Source organism: Lissotriton helveticus, chromosome 6 (genome assembly GCF_964261635.1).
Source record: "Lissotriton helveticus chromosome 6, aLisHel1.1, whole genome shotgun sequence".
In the NCBI taxonomy this organism is placed as follows: Eukaryota; Metazoa; Chordata; class Amphibia; order Caudata; family Salamandridae; genus Lissotriton; species Lissotriton helveticus.
In genome coordinates, this window is record NC_136067.1 from 873987957 (window position 1) to 874005930 (window position 17974).

Below are 17974 nucleotides of genomic sequence, written 5' to 3' on the forward strand. Positions count from 1 at the left end.
GTTTGAAACTTTTCAACACCGTCCATCATTTTATATTGTGATGTTGCTATGTGCACCCTAAGTGGCTAAGGGTATGCCCAGACATTGGTCCCTTGCTTGCTGCACCACTGAATTCAAGCTTGCCTGACTGATGAGAGTTGGTACCCCAAAATTAGTCCCAGGAAGCTTGTTTCGAGTCCATGGAAGACCTGGCCGGGCAGATCCGGCTGGAATGTTCCCATGGGGAGCAGGGTCTAGACTGATTTGGATATGGCTGGGTCCAACCTGGGATGAAGTGGCAAGCAAAATAACGATGCATTAACCCCAGATCTGTGACTGAGGGTGAGTGCTTGAAAAGTTTCAACACTCCATCCATTTTTTTTAGATGGTGCTATGTGCATTCTAAGTGGCTAAGGGTATGCCGAAACATGGGTATCTTGCTCACTGTGCCACTGGATTCCAGCTGGCCTGTCTGATAAGGGGTGATACCTCGAAACCCGTCCCAGGATGCTTGTTTCCAGTCAACGGACGACTTGGTACGGCAGTTCATGCTGGACTGTTCCCATGGGGTGACATGACGAGCAAAATAACAACAGATGAATCCCAGATCTGTGCCTGGGGGTGAGTGTTTGAAAAGTTTCAACACTCTGTCTATCATTTTGTTTTGTGCTGTTGGTATGTGTGCCCTCAGTGGCTAATGGTATGCCCAGAGGTATGCCCTTTGCTTGCTGTGCCACTGGATTCAAGCTGGTCTGACTAATGAGAATGATACCACAAAATCAGTCCCAGGTAGTGGGGGCTCCTCCGCTATGGTGGAGGTGCGTCGCCCCACTGCCTTTGAGCAGTGTAAAGGAAAGAAAATATAAAATAATAATAACCTTAAGTTATTATCATTTTATGTTTTCTTTGCAGGTGGGCAGTTGGGCAAGGCTGCTCTGCTCACAGAGTAGCTTTAAACTATAGGAGTTACGGGGGCCCGGTAGGACGTGCAATATTTTTTCAAAAAGGATTACCTGGCCACCAGTTTTGGAACTGCTAGTTACTCATGCAGATTTGGAAATACAACGCATCACGTCATTGCATTTTACTTTCACAGTTGTATTGATTCAACTTAATTTCAAACATCCTTTCATTTTTTTAAAACATGAAAAGAATACACATTTCATTCATTTATACATTCCTCATGAAAAACTTAAATATGACGACAATCAATTCAAATCTAACGATTAATTCAAACAATTACACCAGTCGGTGATTCAAACAATGCCTGTAAGCGCAATGACATTAAGTGTTTGTTCAGTTTGTTGAGCGCTTCAAACAGGTATACTGCGGGGACAACTTTCTCTGGAGGTGATTTGCTCTCGGGGTATATTTCATGTAGTGGCACCCTCTCTGGAGCTTCAATTAATGTGGATCCCTCGCAGGCAAAATATTAGCGTGCCGACGCGTTTCCAATCCCCCTCTGCCTCAGGGGATTATCATCAGGGTTTAGACCACGGTGTAATCTTATCTTCTTTGCTGAAATTCAATCTCCTAATGGTATCCTCTTAGACACTGGAGTCTTTGTGTTTACTTGCGATGACTCCCACCTTGTATCCTTATTTGCGGTTTAAATTGAGCCAAAATACTTCATTGAGGGCTTTACATTCCACCTTGTGAATGTTGTAATCCTTTTTCAGGGGATTTCTGGCTTTTCTTAACGGGTTATGACTTCCTGATGGAAATTTAGGCAATATTCTTCAAGCTTCACTTGGCAATTGGCATCTCTCCACAAACATTCATCACCCAAATCCGCATGAGTAACTAGCAGCTCCAAAACTGCTCACAGTGTAGGGCAGAGGAGGAGTGGTTTGCCCACTCCTGAGTGCTCAATGACTGTTTGGTTAGCCCTCCCGGGCTGCCCAAACCAGTTATGCACGATTTCCCCATTCTCCAAGTAGGCTGCATTACAGCCTTCAGGGAGAGCAAGCCGAGTCCCCCATTCCCAGGTTGAATGTCGAATGAGGACGCTCAAAACCAATCACAACGCTGCATTGAAGCATTGGGATTGGTCAGGGGAGCCTGGGTGCTAACCAATCACAAGGCTGCATTGCAGCATTAGAATTGGTCAAGGAAGCCTGGTTGTTTTTCCTGGCTTCCTGTACCACGATAAGCGCAGGAGCAAGGAGAAGAAACGTGGGACCCGGTGGCAAGGTAAGTGTAAAAAGTATTTTCTTTCTCCTTTGCTCAACCCTGCACCCCGTGCCCTCCCTTACACCCACCCTGCGCTCACCCCTACCAACCACGAATCATGCCAGCCGCCACTGGTTCCAGGATGCCGGTTTCCAGTCCATGGAGGACTTGGCCTGGCAGTTCTGGCTGGACTGTTCCCAAGGCGAACAGGATCAAGACTGATTTGCATATGGCTGGGTCAAAACTGTTGTGATGTGGCGAGCAAAATAACGATGGATTAATCCCAGATCTATGACTGGGGGTGAGTGTTTGAAAAGTTTCAACACTCCGTCAATCATTTCATTTTGTGATGTTGATAAAAGGATAAGTAGCCCTCTGCACACACAGTAGATAGACGTAACAGAAGGCCATGTTCTAAAGGAGGCTATTGGCATCTGTATTTCTATTCTGATACAAGAAGTCTGGCTACAGCCTGGAATGATCTCGCCTAAGGTGAGATGGCTACTGACAATGATTTTCCTCTTACGTGGAATTAAATATACCAGTTCTAGTGGTCTGCTTTGTATTTTTGTAGATGATTTTGTTATAATATCTGGGCTGTCCAAGGTCATGTATACGGCAGAGAGCTTGTCAGTACTGGGAAAGCTTAATAACAATTTGGTCGCAAGACCTAGGACCGAAGGACAAAAAAAGAACAATATACCCACTTATTACTGTGTCATTGGACTCAAGCTGTATCACACTGATGAGCCCCAAGATGGGCAAACCCAGACGGGGGTTGCTAATGTTCATGCTCAGAGTGGACAGAACTTGGCACTTTTGGCTGGACTGCTTCTTTTTGTCATAGAATTACGAAGATTTGTGTATTTGTGGTCCTTCTCTGTAGTGACACAGTGAGTTAAAAACAAGCACAAATGTATCACTGGCTGTGACTAGCTCAATAGTTCTACCTTATTCACTTCTTTCCTTTTCCTCAGTGGAATGCCCTAAGTGCTGCTGGTATTACCAGGCCTGGCTCCAGTGGTTTATGTGCCATAGGACCATGGAAGGAGATGAGGCCTAACAACCACACCATGTTACTTTGTAACCCGGGGAACCAGGTTCAAGGTGTCGACTCGACATCCTGTGACTCTGGACAAGTGACTTAGGGGTCCATTATGATGATGGGCGGATTGCCTCCGCCAGGGTGGCGGTGGCCCCCGCCACCCTAGCGGAGGCAATCCGCCCGACAAGCACTCTCGTTTTCCCCTCCGCCAGATTAGGTTGGCGGAGGGGACAGCGGCGGACGGAAAGACCGTCCGCCGTTTTACCGCCGCGGTCGCCTTACGACCGCGGCGGTAATGGATTAATATGGTGGCGGTGTCCAATGGACACCGCCAGCCATATTACAATGGCACCAAGTAGAGGCCTTTCCGCGGCGGCAATGCCGCCACGGAAAGGCAGGCGGGGATTGCTGCGGGGGCCCCCTGCAGGGCCCCCAGGTTGCCACCACTGTCGGGGGGCACATGGGGGGTACCTATGGTACCCACCCCACATTTGCATATGCAAAGCAGCAGGCACCGCGCGGTGCCTGCCGCTTTGCATATGCAAATGCAACAAAGCATTTTTAGCATTGTGGCGGCACCACAATGCTAAAACTACAGGATGCGCCCGCCACTGTGGCGGGCACATCCTAATTCCCCCCACGGGACCCCCGCTCTTATGGCGGGCGGTCCCGTTCCCCACTATGGTGACGGGCGGACAAATCATAATGGACCCCTTAAGCTCTACTTGCCTTAAAAAACACGAATCTGAAGGTATTCTGGTATTCACGTAAAGTGCTCCAATGCCCATAGGCCTTGTTTGCGCTATATAAAATTGCAACCACAAAGAAAAACCCAGACGAACTAAAACTTCAACCCCCCCAAAAAAAACACACGACACGAGCTAAAACTTAGACCAACAAAACAAAGGACACAAACTGCACCTCACTGTTAAGGTGAAAGAAGGCCAAAACATGGCTGGCGTAGCGGGCGTTCTTGTGCAGAGAGGATATGGCCTAGTAGATCTGATTAGGCTTTTCATATTGGGGCATGGGCTCAAACAGATCTGCATCTGATGGTGGTCCCTCTCTGTAGTGCACAATGAGCAAGTTAAACGATAATATAGAACGCAGGAAATACTCAGTTGGCAGAGATTCATATAGGCAATCCAACCACCATTACTCTGTTTTTCTCATGTGTAAAAACTACATGTTTCTTACAGTCAGCCTACCTCAAATTCTACAGAAAAATCAAGCAACAGGAAAGCGCCCTTCTGGGGAACAGAGCTGACATTTTATTCACCACGCGTTCTTTATCATAGAGCGGTAGATGCACAAAGCAGGGCATGCTGCCATTTAGAATGGCGTTGATACAGATAGCTGCCGGTCCATTCTAACACGAAAGGCAGATGCGCACGGGTGATTGACGTCAATGAAACTTTAGAGCTCAGACTTTTTCAATGCGTTTAGCACAAAGTACTGAGAGCAGTGCACCCGCCTGCCCCCTTCTGTACCAAGCGGTGTTAGTCACCTTGTTATAGAAGAAAGCAGTGCTGCGAGGGAATTGAGGGGCTTCGGTCAGATGACCTGTTTGATTCTAAACGCTTTGCGGAGGCAGACAATTTGGATGCAATTTACAGAGCTTGCCACAATTTATGCCTGGCTGACTGACGTGGCGGATAAGTAGTTCTGGTTTTGTTCGTTGCACAGTGACTTATTCTCTTAGAGTAATTCACTGGCCTTACACGACGTGCTGGAGTTGTTAGGTCGGAATGATATGCAGAGTGTTCCTATATCGTGTTTTTCCGCCAAATCTTTTGAATTCGCCTCCAAGTGTGCATCTCCAGGGTCGAACAAAAGCTACTTAAGGTCGTCGACGTGCGAAGACAGCCTTTGAAAAGTGATTTGATTGGTGTAGAGGGAAAAAGATGAAAGCTATCTGACAGGTGAATTAAGAAGCCTTATTCTTGCATAGTTGTGTACGTCGCTAATATTCCCTGACAGAGTCGGACTGGCTTATCGGGCAATCAGGCAGTGCCCCATAGGCAGGTCTGACAGATCAGTGTGTGCGCCATTTTTGGTCTCGGCTAGACAACGCATGAGCTGTTTCGAAGAGTCGTGTTTTGTTGTATCTGGGTTTACAGGCCCCCGTCTCCTACCATTGATAAACTTAAGCGTTGCTCTCATGTTCTTTAATTCATTTGTCATGGCATGCGGATGTCATGCCCTCTTCTTGTGTTTGGCCCGCCATAGGGCATGGACCAAGTTATGTCTCCTTACACTGCTCCCAGTTTTCGGAGCTTTTTTTTTCTTTATTTTCAAGGACTCCATAGGAATGCTTGTGTTTTCAAGCCGTCTCCCCTTGTACACATACCCACATTTCACCAAAATGCATGTGCATGAACATAAACTTATACATTTCTTAATTTGAGAGTTGTTAAATCACAAACAGCAATTTATTAATTTTTATGCACGATCCAATGGCATTGAAGTGCTCGCTTCGTCGTCCATCTTGCCATAGCACAAACACCAGCCGATGGTATTGGTGTACTTTAAGGGCTCACCAGTTACATTACACAATGACACATTCATTTTTGGTGCTGATCCTCCTTCAATTAAGGTATTTTTATCCTATCATTGCTTGCCCATCTACCCATCCCTTCCTGCGTCCCTGCTTGACCCATCCCTCCACTACCTCTCTCATCGCTGTCACATTTTATTTTTTTGCACAATCTGATGGTATTGGAGTGCCAGTGCTTAATTTGAACCAGTGGTTTACGGTACTCGGCACCGGCACTTAATTGTCAACACTGGAGCTCAACAGTCTGCCATAAGGTGGCACTGTCTGGCTAATTTAGAGATTACCACAACAGTTAATTTTTAATTCAATATATATTAAAAATTACTATGATGTGCGCCCAAGCCGTTCTTATAGCTTTTGGGGCCTGCAATAGTCCGAACTGTCACACTTGTGAGAATGTGATGGTTAGTATTTGTGTCATTACTATCATTGGCAGCATAGCAGGGGCAATGTGTGGTGCAAGCTCCTGACAAGAGCCCAGGCACTTACTTTTTAACAAATCAAGCACTGTGGAGCGCTTGTTCCATCCTCCATCTTGCCATAGAGTTAACACCAGCCGATAGTAATTGAGCACTTTAAGTGCTCACCAGTTGCATTACCCAATAACACAATCATTGTCGAAGGCAGAGGGAAGCGTAAGTGATTTTACCTAGAATCAGAAATTGTTCAGCCAACACTGAGATTCGAGCCTTGTTTATCAGTTCCCCTGTTGGCAACTCTGGTCATTATGCCACATCCTCTCTTCACTTCAAAGCCCCTCAACTGTTTCTCACTATCACTTCCACATTTGTTTAGCAAGGCCCAGTCAACACCGAACAAGCATTGGCAAAGCTAACAGATCTCAGCAATGCACAAGCTATTGGCCTTGTCAATGGGAATGTCTTTTAGCAATATTGTCTAGCAGCACATCTGCTCTTCAGCATGGCTGAAAGTCACTGGAAAAATAGCTATGATGTTGCCAGCGTAGGCTACGTCATAGCTCTTTTTTTGGGGGGGCAGGACAATAAACTCAATATGGGGGTGGAGAGACTTGGCATCGACTCAACATCCTGTGATCCTGGGCTTTCAGTATCTTTCAGTAATGCTGAACAGCACATTTTTTTAGCTATATGTTTCGCTAATGGGGACCACTTTTATTTTGGTGCTCGGACCTATTTTTCGTCCCAGCCATCTCTGTTATCATCTTGCTACATATGCAGCAATTGATTGACTCACATAGCATTTGTATTTCTCTTGCATCAGAATAATTTCATATGCTATTGAGCACAGATGTTATTCTGAAACCCTGTACAGTGTAATTATTCCATAACCTGCGTGTATCTGTTTGTTTTACTATCAATAACTTTACAGAAGCAAATGTTGGGATATCAAAATGCCGCTGTGTTAATCACACCTGTTTCCTTTTATTTACTGCTTTATTAGAAGGATACACACTGTCAGAATGGGAATTTGCAGGTGTTACCTAACTGTTACTTCACAATTTATATGGTCAACGAAGCTGTAATTATGTAATTATATGTAAAGTTTCATGAATTTGCATGTGCATTGCCATGTGGATTGTAAATGATGCTAAAAAGGCAACTAAGGAGGCATGTTGTTTACGAGCCTGGGGTTATTCATTTTAAACTGCACATACAATATCATAATGCAGCAAACAACACAAATAATTCAAGAGCATAGCCTCCCCCGGCACCTGAAAGGCTGATTCCTGCATATGTTTACAGTGTAACACACCGGTGGCATGAAACCGGGGAAGACGTCTTCCAGAGTAGAAACCTGTTTCTGCCGATGCACACTGCACACTGGCGCAGGCAACAGAGGGTTAATGTGTCACGTATTTTATAGTCCCGCGTGCACCCAGACTGCTGATTCCTGCAGTGAGTGCTCCGTAATTGAAAACAATATGATATATGAATGCTAAGCACGCCAAGTAACAGATGAGTGGGCAGGGGTATTCGGTGATGCTACGCAGTGCGTAGTCTGTTTTAAAAACTCCATGATTTAACCAATACATCTATTAATATTATAATTGCAAGTGCGTCTTAATCGTTTGCGAGTTTCAACAGCTGTGTTTTTGTGGTGTTCTAGTCAGGAAGTGGTGGCTAGCTCCAGTGGTGTGTCATGTTGCTTCCGCCATTGTACCATGATTAGTCCGCCTTGTACAGTGGGAGTCCCTGCTAAGGCAGAAGGGCTCCGTGCACTGTAGGAAGAGGTCGTCGGTTTCAGCATTTGCCCCCTCCCCTGCCTTGCACGGTGTCTGCTTGCAGCATGTTGGCACCACACAGTGACGTCCAGAGAAAAAACAAGCATTTGCAATGCAATAGGTCTCGCATTTGCAAGAGTTTAAGCTATTGGCATTGTAAATGACAATGCCTTTTATTTATCTGTTTTGATAACTAACACATAAATAAAAAACTTTGCCATTTACAATGAAAATAGCTCAAACTCCTGTAAATGCAAGATCTATTTCATTTCAAAGAAGCAGCTGCCATTGCCCAGGGCTGCTTGAAAGTAAAAGTGTGCATGGCACGCTGATTGTTGCAGGAAAGCATGTCGTGCCTGCAGTAGGAGAAACTCATTAAAGAAGATAGTGCTTAGAGGCTGAATAAGACATACCATGTAATACCAGAAGTAAAAGGGCCAGTCCTCATGGGGGTTACAAATGAATACAAGGCGGAACTAAGGAGGGACTTACAAGCCAAATAACGAATCAGAAGCCACCATTTACAAAGGCCAATGACACAAACCATTGAAAAATAGAGGCAGATAGTGGACGGAGCTTCAAGTCCATACTCGACTACAGCATGCCTCGCAGAGCAGTGCATGCGCTGCCCAGGCTCGACCTAAAACCTGCAATTTTCGGTGCAATTGATCTTCTGGCACAACTCACTTGTGATCATCATTGGTCTTGATTTAGCCTCTTACCCTGTTTTGTACATAGACTTTTTTGACTCCATAATATTCCACTGTACAATTACCAGAGCACTCCGCACCCTGTCTATATTGAAATATTACATTGTTACACATTCCCTGTTTTCTCGTTTATTTCCTATTGAGTGATTTTTTGTTTGTTTTTCAACTGATTCATCTTCAGATTGACTTTTTCAACCCTGAAAATTGTGTTGTAAATCATACCACTGTAAACAATTGTTGCTTCGCCTCGGGTCAGGTGGTTAGGCTAGTGGTTTGCCCACCAGCCTTCTCTACATGCGCAGTGCCGTTGGTTTCCTACTGCCTTTTGCAGGTCATTGTGTTGACAAAACTTCTGCACAAGGCGTGCTACAGGAAATGTGCATGAGCACTGTGTGGGCAGAGACAACGACAAGCAATCGTAGGTCCAGCTTTTTTGTCGTGGTCACTTGCTTGAGCTGTTATTCTCTTTCAGTTCAGTACATAAAGATTTAATTTTGACATTAAATCCCTAAAATCTCCATATATGCACACTACAAGAATAACCATAAGACTAAATGCATGCACATATAAAAAAAGAAGTCCCACTTAAAAAAAAAAAAAGGACACACACAGTTGTAGCATGGGCCGGGAGGCCCCGCTGACCAATGGGGTCCCACGGGGAACTCCTCACAGCTGCGGAGTGGGAGCAGAGTCGCAGGGGGGCAAAGCCAGCGAAAAAATGGTGCACTGACATTGGGCGTATCATTTGAATCCGAGTTTCTACCCAATAGTTGACCAAAGTGGTGGCCAGGGACAGAGTTATAAGAGGGGAACAGGGGTTCGCTCAACAACTCTGTCCGGAAGTAACTAACCGCATTGTTGATTCCTTGTCGCTGCTGGGAGTTCGTGGATGCTCGTTTCATCGGTTCCTGCCGTCTTTATTATTCAATGGAACCCTGACAACTGTATTCCGGGCCCGCCTGACTTCATCCCAGGCCTGCTAACACTGAGGTGTGGGTTTCCTGGGGGTGGACCAGCTCCACGAACTCGGCTGCCGGCAGAGAGGGCAACGAAGCGGGGAGGAAGTGAGGAGGCGGGCCAGTGTTGGCCTCAGTGAGTGGAGCCGAGAACAAATCCTCGTGGGGGCAAGTAGCGGAGCAAGTGCCTCCCTGGGGACCGGGGAACCTGTGCCTGCGAGCAACCCCAATCAAACGCCGGAAGATCTTCTTGTTAGCGCACGCCGGCAAGTGGACGGCCAAAAGCAACGGCCCGGGCACGAACGCTAATGTGGAACAAACGGGACGTGGGGCTGGCATGACAAAGCATCTCTTAAAGTGCAGGGCCCATTCACTGCAGGTAGCAGGCCCCACAAGCACCATACAGCCGGAAAAAGGGGACGAGCACCGGAACATCTGTTCCTTCCTGCCACAACAAGACACAGCAGTAGCCCCAACTTCATTTAAGGTGAAGAACCGGGTTTTCAGAACCCAGCGGCGCCAGGGGCACGCCCAAAGTATTCGGATTCACCTGTCTTGGTATACAGAGACACGGAATACTTCTAGATGGCGTCAGAGATCAAATTTATTAGCTGCAGCTAGTAACAGTATTCCCAGCAATACAACACGGTGTACAACTCAGGAAACTGCTCAAATTCGTAGAGCAAGACATCACTTTTTATACATATTTCACCCATTATAAATGTACACCCACTGGGACAAATACTGACGAATGAAATACATTTTCCCACACATTATCACATTGCAAAAAGCTCAGTTTACATTGTACCAACCCACAAGTTAATTATTAGGAATGTCCCAAATTCAATTTCCACAAACCGGACAAACCCATAATTGAAAGCACTACCCATGTAATGAAAAGTCGTAAGGAAATAAACAATTCAGATGCTGAATAGGATAAGATATGTGCAAAGAAACTAAAATTAACGTTATCCTGAACATTGATTGGCAATTTCAGACAACGATCAGCTAGAGGAATTGGCCTCGCAAAAAGGTCAGTTTCAGGTGACGGGGTCAGCGTCCTGCAGTTCACTCACAAGTCAGAAAAGGCCTAGTTAATACGTACATGAACAATGAAGCCCATGCAACTTTGTTTGTTCGGTTACCTCCACGGCCTACGTGAGGGCAACACAAAAATGGCGTCACGAACAACTCAAACAAAATGGAGTCTGGTCCCGAAAACCACGGAACCTCAGCCCCTCCTTTTGCAATTACGTAGGCAATAACCTAAACTCATGTCAATCTGAATCCAGGTCTATATCTATTCTCATCAGGTCATCAAGGTGTTGCTGTAGCATCATCTTATTATCCTTTGCTTCTCTCGGGATAGGTCTTCTCACACAGATCGTAGCACAAAGACTACAAATGGCGGGACCACACTGGATGCATAAACAACACAAGAAAAGGATAGCTAAAGCCATACCAAGGAACATCAGAATCTTCCATCCCCATTTGGACAACAGTCCTCAAAACCATTCCATCAATAACCAGTTCCCTTCGTCTACATGTATAGACTCAGCAAACTTATGTAACTTCAAAATGGCTTGGTACACTGTCGGGGCATTATCTGGTATGAAAACACAGCAACTAGACCCGATCAATTTACATACTCCACCTCTATCTGCAAGTATAATATCTAAAACAATACGATTTTGTAATGTCATAAGACGAACCGCTTGAAGCTCAGCTGTAATATTGCTAAGGGCACCTGCAGTTTCATTTATAGTGGCCTCAACCACTCTCGTAAGCTGACGAATATTACTGCTATTAGCCATAGGACCCCAAAAGGGCACAAAACCCTTAAAGAAGTCTCCAACTTCTTGTGCAACAGTATCTCTCGCATCGATGACACCTCTACCATATCTTGTCTTATGGTAATTGAAAACAGCAGTGTACGTAGGGGGAAGCAAAAATGCCACATAACATGTGCCTGAAAAATCAGGAGGCAACCATGTATATACTCTGTCGTAACAAACAAAATACGTGCCTTGAGCTGGCACGAACGGTGGAGATTTATGGGATGTATAGACATAGGTGTGAACACACACACTCTTACCAAGCTGAGCTCTCGGATTCTGACCATTACCTTGCAGACAAAAATGACCTTGGTGGGGTACATTTCAAATAGGGGGAGACCTTTTTCGTCTCTCCTTCTCTGTCAGGCTAATGCTATATCCAGTCTTGTTCCAACCGATATATGCTCGTACCTCATCCTTAGGGATAGCATTATACGCATCAATATCTCTGATCATATCTACTATTCCCTGTATCAAAGCATTATTACTCGCATTATCTTTAACGGAACATACAGGAGATGCTTCATTCGCATAGATAAACATTGCTTGGAGTGCCCATACTGACCCATTAGGCGAAAAAGGCAAAACTAAATATGGCATTCCCTTATCTGTCGTATGCGGCATAAGACCACATACCCAGCAATTCATAGTATTTACTACTAACTGATGCTGATGCAACATTTGTATAAATGAATTGTTAACAAATTCTGATCTTCGTGTCTGCTCATGTTCAGGCAACGTATGAAATTCATGTGGAGAAACAGTAGAAAAAGAAAGAGTAGGTTGGGACGTAGATGCAAGCGTCTGTTGTGTAATATAAACAATCCAACCCACACAAGCCAATATAATATTCAAAAGCATTAAAAAACACATTATCAAAAAACATTTGCTACGGACCAATATACACATTCTCATTTTAAAATCAATTCTCTCAACACCCTTATCAGATTCAAAAGACTCCATCCTCTAACGTGCTGCTCACGGCTATTACCTTCTTCACTTAAGTGTGCGTCAAGATCGTACTAACGACCATGAACCACAGACCTTTCGTCAATTCGCGGCTCACCCCTTAAGGCTGTACCGTGACCCTGCAGCGGAGTCCGGATGGTGACTCGAAAAAGAAAAAGGAAAAAAGTCTCTTGATCTGAAAAGGTGTAATTCACAACAAAAAATTCAAGTTTTATTTGTCCATTGATTTGTCGTTTCTCGGTCTCAGATTGTAACGCTCTTTGCCAGGCACAGTTTGCTCTTGAAAAAGTGTTTCCGGATCCGTTGTATTCAACTTTCGATGTAATGGCACAGCAGCTTGCAAAAGTTCGTCATCTGCACGTTCTGACTGAGTCCATACCAATTGTGTATCACTAAAAGGTCCAAATCTAGGAATTCTCTCACATTCAGAATCTGCTATACCTTCCCTCACCCACTTGTCATACGGTAAGGGCAACGGAACTTTCTTACAATGGGTAGCATGTACCCAATTTTCTTTACCAGCTACCCTAACAGCAGTTCGAGTGACTATCAAAACTAAACGCGGTCCAGTCCACCTTGGCTCCAAGTTCTTAGTTCGTTGAAAGTTCTTCGTGAGGACATAGTCCCCAGGTTGAATCGTGTGGCCTGGATCCGCAGTCACTGTCGGCAAACTGTCATAGACCTGTTGGTGGAGAACACGTAATTTAGCATTCAAGTCATGTAAGTAATCCATCAACATAGGGTACTCAATTGTCACTGTACTTTTTAGGCCTTGTCACACCCCAAACATTGGCCGGACGACCAAAAACAATTTCATATGGGCTAAGTCCCACACGAGAATGTACTGTCGTCCTTGTTGACAAAAGGGCCAATGGCAAGGCATCTGGCCATGTAAGACCAGAGCTCGCTTGTATTTTAGCTTCAATTTCAGAGTGCCATTATAGCACTCGACAAGTCCAGCAGACTGGGGGTGATTCGCAGCATGGAATTTCTGATTGATACCCAAACCCGCACACACTTTCTTCATGATTCAACCCACGAATTCACTCCCATTGTCGCTCCATACAATTCTCGGCAAACCATATCTAGGGAAATACTCCTTGAGCAAAACCTTGGCTGTAGACAAGGCAGTATTATCCTTTAGGTGGTAGGCCTCTATCCATCTGGAAAAGGCACAAACAACCACCAGGACATACTTCAGATTGTTGCATCTCTCCATGTGAATGTACTTTAGCTGTATCACTTCAAAAGGATACGTTGGAGGAGCAAAATGACCAGCTGGAGTTGGAGTTCCCTTTCCAGGATTATACATCAGACAAACCATACAATGGTTCACCACATTCTCAGCACATTTCGGAATTCCAGCATTCTGCCAACAGCTTGCATATTCCTTTCGAACTAATGTGAGCCATTCCATGAGCCATAGTAACCACTGGGAGCACATACGCGTCAGGCAACAACCATCGCTGGTGCTCCGACAACTCAACCCAACAACCTGTCGAATCCAACATACCCGTACTTTCTCTCCACGTACTCACTTCCTTTTCCGTAGCTTCAGCCTGAATTGACTTCATACTTTCTATTGTGTCTTCACACATTCCATCTGCCATAACCAAGTTAGCAGGGCCTGCAACCTACATTCGACTCATCATATCCTTCGCTGTTTCCTTCGCAACTTCATCCGCAAACGTATTTCCTTGGCCCACATCATCCACAACCTTCTTATGTGCACTACACTTCACAATTGCAATCTGCTTTGGGAGAGTAAGTGATTCAAGAAGCTCATTCACTAATTGCCCCTGCTGAATTTTCGTACCATGGGAAGTAAGAAATACTCTCTCTCTCCACAAGCGTCCAAAACTGTGAGCCACACCAAACGCATATTGGCTATCTGTATAAACATTCACTCGCTTTCCTTCTGACAACACACATGCTCTAGTCAATGCAATCAACTCTGCTGCTTGTGCGGAATTATGTGCTATACGTGCTGTTTCAACAACTGTATGTAAAGTTGTGACAGCATATGCTGCAGTCGTCTCTCCATTCGGAAGCTTGAAACACGAGCCATCTACCCATAGGGTACCATCAACATTTGGAAGAGGAGTATCTTTTAAATCAACTCTAGCCTTCGTTTCCTCCTCTGTCCGGAGAAGACAATCATGCTGTTCCTGAACATCTGTCTCTACAGAAATCGGCAACAACGTAGCTGGATTCAACACATTGCACCTTTTGATGTGCACATGGCTAGCCAAAAGCGTCAACTCATAACCTGACAAACGCGCACTAGTAAGATGCTGTGTCTTGGTCCTATTCAATAAAGTATCCACTGCATGTGGGACCATCACAATCAGCGTATTATCCAATACCAAACCAGCAGACTGTGGGATAGAAACAGCCACTGCCGCTGTAGCTCTCAAACAACTCGGCAACGCCCTAGCTACCGGATCTAACGTAGCTGAAAAATACGCGCATGGACGCTGCTTGTCTCCAGATTGTTGCTTCAACACTGACAATGCACAACTTTCTCTCTCATGTACATACAATGTAAAAGGTTTACTGTAGTCCGGGGTACCCAACACCGGAGCAGAACACAATGCATTACGCAATTCAGAAAAACTTTTCTGACATTCGTCAGACCAAGGGAGAGGATGCGTAGTATCTTTAAGAGTCAGAGCCAACAGAGGCTTCGCTAACAAAGAAAAATTCAAGATCCACTGTCTACAAGACGAAGTGATACCTAAAAAAGCACGCACTTCTCTCTGTGTGGATGGCACACTCATTTGGGCAATCACTTGAATTCGTTCTGGGGTCAACCTTCTTCCCTCCTTCGACAAGAGATGACCTAAGTAGGTTACTTCTTGGCGGCAATACTGTAACTTTGAAGGTGACACTTTATGATGAAGGTCAGACACATGTTATAACAAAGAAAGAGTAGCCTCTTTACAAATTTCTTCATCATCAGCAGCAACCAATAGATCATCAACATACTGGATAAGAGTAGCACCAGAAGGCAATACAAAATCATCAAACTGAGTTTTCAACGCCTGGCTATAGATGGAGGGACTTTCACAATAACCTTGAGGTGCGCGTTTAAACCGGAAGCTTCGACCTCCTAAAGAGAAGCCGAAAATATCCCAACTTTGCTCAGCGATCGGAATACTGAAGAAAGCATTCTTCAAGTCGACAACTGAAAACCAAGCAGCCGAAGCAGGAATCAGAGTCAACAAAGCAGTAATGTCAGAGACAACAGGAAACTGTGGCACGACAATCTTATTAACCTTTCGAAGGTCGATCACAAACCGATACACAGGTGGCTGAGAAGCATCAGTACACTTAAGGACAGGCAAAACAGGACTGTTACACACATTACCTCTCGTTTCTTCAACTACACCCTTCTCAACCAAATCATAGATAATCGCTAGAAGAGCTCTCTCACCATCACTAGATATTTTATATGGCAGAATACGAGGTAGCCTAGCATTCGACTTAAGGGTACAACATAGGGTGGAATCTGCAAAAGACCAACATCATTGGGACCCGTAGCCCAAAGTGTATCAGGAAGAGAACGCAATTCCAGTGGAAGACAATCTTTAGACAAATACATCGGAGAAATTACTTTCTTACCCACTGCAAGATGTACTCCCGAAGGAGAACAATGCAATGTCGCATACAATCTTTTCAGCAAGTCCAAACCCAACAGATTCCCACCACAACCAGTCGTTAGAATAAGGGGAGCTTCCAATTCACAAGGACCAATAGAAAGGGGCAAAGGACTAGAAAATCCTACTGAAACATTGGTCAAGCCAGACAAAGGTCCGCCAGGAAGTTTAGAGTGCATAATAGAACTCTTCGTCGCACCAGTATCCAAAAGAAAAGGTTCTGCCACACCTGATGTAATCACTTCAACATAAGGTCCACTCTGGTCTACTGGAACTGACACTACTCCCTTACTTTGTCCACGGCTGTCCTAACTATCATTATAACCAACACTCTCACCTTCAACTCAATAGTCCTCAGTATAGTACTGGGCAGACTGAACAGTCGGAACATTCTGTCTATCAAAATAATTCGCAGAATTCTGAGGGGGAAAGGAACGCTCACTCTGGGGAAACACACCACGTCCCCTACCCCTAGGAGCTTGTTGGAAACCACCACGACCTCTTTGACCAGATAAACCATTCGCATTCGTATGCTGTAGCAAAATCGGACAACTATTCTTGAAATGACCTTCCTCTCTGCAGTAAGCACACTGATTAGGGCCTAGCGGAAGTCGGGGAGCAAAAAACTGGGGCTTCTGTAACAGTCTCTGAAACTGTGGGGGTTGCTGAAACTGAGACTGATTCGGACGAGGCGGATAAGCTTGCTGTAAAAGAACGTTCGTCTTTAGGTCTCTAGTTTTCTTCTCTGCTTTATCCTTCTCATCTTTATCCCTATTCTCGTAATATTGTGCAGTAGCCAATATCTGGGCCGACGAAGAAACAGCCCATGAACTCTCAGAGTCCTTTAACCTATTAGAAAATTCGGGAAGCAAATTAAAGACAAATTTGTCCACGAACAACCTTTGACCACCTTCAGTGCTCATGTCCTGACCACTATGATCGATGATCGTTTCCTCAAACTTAGTAAAGAAATCAGACACGCTCTCGTCTTTCTTTTGTTTGCATGCTGCTAACTTATCCCAATTCACTCGTAAAGAAGGCATCATAGTTTTCATTAAATTAATAATCTTACCAGGTAATTCTGCAACTAAGGGTTCAGGTTTGGCACCTCCTACCTGCCGCCATCTGCAGCAGCAATATTAACCCACGTATCTCCTAACTCTGGCGCATGATCCTCATGGCCGATCTTCGCCCACAAAGGTTGCGGAACTACATTACCCATCAACATATCTATGTCAATTAAATTCATAATACACGCATCAACTGTCTGAGACAACTCCTTGTAATAACCAGCAGGATTTTTACGGAGATCAGGTAAGGTCTGCTTAAGAGCCAAGACCTCTGCTCTCTTCCAAGGGACATGTACCCACACTCGCTGAAAATGTGCCGGTACAGCCACAATAGCCTGATTAGGATTAGCAACAACTTCCTCTCTCCATACAGGAGGAACCTCTCTCATTGGATACTGCTTCACTTTCCTCCTAACAGAGGAATCAGGTTCATACAGTGTCTGAGGCGGAAGCCTAGATCTGAAAGCAAGTATCACCTCTACGGCGTCTGCAACATCAGACTCCACTATCGTCCCTTTAGCAAATTCTAACTGGACATCAAGCACTTCCTGCGGAATCGGACCCAACTCATTATCTTCCCATTCCTGACGAAGAAAAGTACACATTACATCAAAAACATACCTTTGCTTAGGCGGATCCCACTGAAAGAAAACATCCATAACAGTTTGCAAATCATACCTACAAGCATTTAGAACCCATCTACGAGCCAATAGATCCAACACTGTCCGTTCTTCCGAACTAGGAAGCTGACTACGACTCTGCTTACGTTCCGAAACAGGGGTCATATTCAGTGACCCAAACAATGGAGACAAAAGATTA